The sequence below is a fragment of the Lygodium microphyllum genome, chromosome 16 (genome assembly GCF_053477565.2).
Source record: "Lygodium microphyllum isolate KBCC chromosome 16, Lygodium_microphyllum_v1.1.10, whole genome shotgun sequence".
NCBI lineage: Eukaryota > Viridiplantae > Streptophyta > Polypodiopsida > Schizaeales > Lygodiaceae > Lygodium > Lygodium microphyllum.
The window spans coordinates 71,816,102-71,819,774 of NC_141150.1; positions in this window are offsets into that span (position 1 = coordinate 71,816,102).

Here is a 3,673-nt window from a genome sequence, read left to right on the forward strand (position 1 = left end):
ATGCAGTCCATCATCCAGCCCATAGAAAATCTATCTACTGAGGCTGGAACTCGAAACTCCTCATGCAAGGATACTACTATGTAGTCCTTGCTCCCCTCCGATATATTCTTCCAATGATCTAAGACGTTGTGCTGAAAAACTCTTTGGCACAACTCTCTCATGCGAGCCATCACCCTCCTCCCCTCATCATTCATGATGATGGCTCCTGACCTATCATCGACAAGATAGGCATATCCCCTTGGGGTATGCCTAAGATGGGTCCTCTCCCACCTGCGTCCATGCTCCTGGGCATATCCAGGAGACCCCTGTGCATCCGGTGTACCGACTGGGGTAATATCTGTCGGAGTGGCATCCATAGGGGTGCCACCTGCAGAGCAAACAGTAGAGCAAAAGCTGAAGTAACTGGAGTAGACATCCCCACAGGTGTGACAAATCTTGGAGGTGATGCAACTCCAGTAGAAAGACGAGATAGAGACATCGCATCCGTGCCTCCACAACATCCACCTGAGCTTGAGCCACGCTCCCTGGAACCGCCACGAGAGAAAGGAGTCACACATGTATCTCGTGCCGACCGTGGGCTCACTACCTTCATATCTCTGTAGCATCCCCTTGACCCTGAAGCACTCCCTCCCTTTGGCCCAAGTCTGGAGCGTCGACCTCGTCTGCTCGAAGCTGAAGCATCCGATCACGCCGAAGTAGATCTAGCAGAGCGGCTTGACAATGTCTGAGACAGCTCCTGGTCTGCCATGTCTCTGAATCTCGCAATCTGATCTAGAGACATGCACGTGAAGCTATCCTGCAACTCCTCATCACTCATCCCTCGACTCATCCTGAAGATGTCACTTGCACAGACAAAAAATGATGTTAGCATAATCAATTTAAATCATACAAAGCATGGTAATATAAATCCTAAAAAAATGATCTCACTTAAAATGCATATCTTATGTACCCTTATAAGCGATTAGTCAACGAATTGAGTAAGTGGATGCTCCAAGTATGAAGTATCCTATGGTCCCATGTCAATCTCTTGACACAACTCTGCATACATTGGAAGGTCGATAGACATGTCACCACAAAAGGATGAGTCCATCTCGTTCTTAAACAATTCTTGGACTCCTATATTTCCATCATTGTTAGGCTAATGCTGGCTCCAAGCTTTTGGTGGCCTCCACCCCTTGCAATATCGACCCCTCTATTTGCATATTGTCCTCATCTATGCTCAGAACATTTCTTTGATCATATACTCTCGCACTTCGAGGAGTTGAAGGTATAACATACCACCATCGAGGTTGTCGGGGGTTTGGATAGAAGATTACATGTTCACAAACACGTACAAGAGAGTTTAAACTATTGTGATATGTACCATGTCGTAATACAATTAACAAACAAATAAGTTCATGCACCTATTCACAATGGGCCGACAACACAAAGGTGTCGCGCAAATCCATCCATTTTTTTTCGGACTCTATTTCGAGAAATCCAGATGGACCTTGTCGAACTATTGCTCCAGCCCCGCATATTTCTAGAGTAAGGCATCCTGCGATTGTGATCGGTAGTACAAACTGCCACAAATGAGAAAGCATTATGAACAATGACTACACTCTAAATAGCAAAATGTGCACGCCAACTACAATCCATTCGTAGTACAAACCTGACATATCTTATGCCAGTCATGGGATTTTAGCCTTGATAATTGGTCGTCTTTAGAAAATGCAGACCTGAGAGAACGCATCATACCCGTCGGAGTGCGGATAGACTTGACTACTTGCTTCACAATGCGCTCTTCTTTAGTGGACAAAACCCAAGGAGCATGAGGTAGCTACACGCGACCATCAGCACTTGACTGCGGCCAAAGCACCTCCATCTTGCCTACCTTCTTCAAATCCATTCGTGCCCCTATAGTGTCTCTCTTTCCTGTGATGTGGTCCCATAGCAAGCTGCCCACATTCTTGAAAATATGCATGGAATCCAACAAGTGGTTGACCTGTAAGTGGGTCCAATATGGCAACTCATAGAAAACTAAGAACCGCCGCATTCCATTTGGATGTGACTCCGTGTGGACCATTTTTAGCTTGTACCAGCTTGCGGCATTCATACGTGTTGGAGGTCATCCAAGAAAACCTTCCCTGAGTTCATGACCCTCTGGTAGGAAAGCGGCGTGTCCTTGATATACCATATTCTTCATAGTTCGTGACCTTTGGGAGTCTAACTGTGGCCCGCACAATGGACATGCATGATAACCTGAGGTAACCAGACCTGTTCCAACACCATGACCCAGTGAATACAAGCTTGAATGAGATAAAATATAGATATTACCAATGATAATGGAAGCCTATTTACCTGAGCACTCTCTGAATCCCGGAAAGTCATGCATCGTCCACATGAGAATGGCTCGAATATTGGCGGATCGTCAACCATCGTGCTTGCTTATATCTTGCATGGTGACCCCCTCCTCCCACAAAATCTTAAGCTCATCGACTAATGGACAAAGATACACATCCATATTTTTTACTTTATAGCGGCCGGGGGGACGAGTAAGCTAAGGATGAGATGTCCTTTCTTTGTAGAAAGCCATGGAGGGATATTGTAGTTGAAAAGGACTATAGGCCACACACTGTAAGAAGTTGAGCGCAGGACCGAATGGGTTCACACCATCCATTGCAAGACCGAGCCGAAGTTTCCTTGGCTCTTGAGCAAAGCCTGGGAAGGTAGAGTCAATGTGGCTCCATGCACGTGAATCTGCTAATATTCGTTGAACTCCATCCGTGGACCTATTCTACGCATGCCACGTTGTCAAGCTCACCATGCCGAACGTACGAAATATGTGGTTTATGCGGGGGATAAGCGAAAAGTGTCTTAGAACTTTTTGAGGGATGGTTTGCCCTTGCAAGTCCTGTCGATACCTGTGAGCACCACACTTTGGACATATCTCCATAGTCTCATATTCTCCTCGAAACAGTATTCAATCGTTGATACATGCATGGATCTTGTTGTAGTTCATGCCAAGCTTTCGTAAAACATGTCGTGCATCATCATGAGACTCAGGCATGGTATTTGTAAGTAGTAATATATGATATTTCAATAACTTGAAAAAAAATCATAAAACACCTTGAAAAAGCATAAATGTTTTTAATAATAGTGCCGAAAAGAAATCAACGAACCATATGTACAAGGTACCTGAACAACTCGGTCACACTTGTATTGCTCCACCCGTATTTTGCTTGCACACTTAAGAGTGCAAGCAGTGTCTTCAGGCGAGATACTCAGCACCCATCATATAATGGTATGGATGCTTCCTCTCTAAGCGGATCAAAAGTATCGACATCCATGGGAATCAATGCATCAATCATTGCCTCCATATCAGGCTCCAAGATTGTAGGTAGGTCTGGAAGGCTGCATGTCTCCTCTGGCATTGATGGAATAGATTAGGCAGTGCCTTGCAAGTGGTGGATTGGCTCATGCACTCCATCCATCGTACACCCACGAACTCTTCTAATTGGCCGCAAAGGGTGCACTCCTCCTTGCGACAAGAGGTCACCTCCCTGGATAGAAAATTTGCCAACCAAATCCAATCTTATTGTATATGGTATTCAATTAGCTTGCGAGTACAATGCATGATTGATATTAACTTTTCTTACTGTTTGTTGAAAATCTGCAATCGCCTGATCAATGA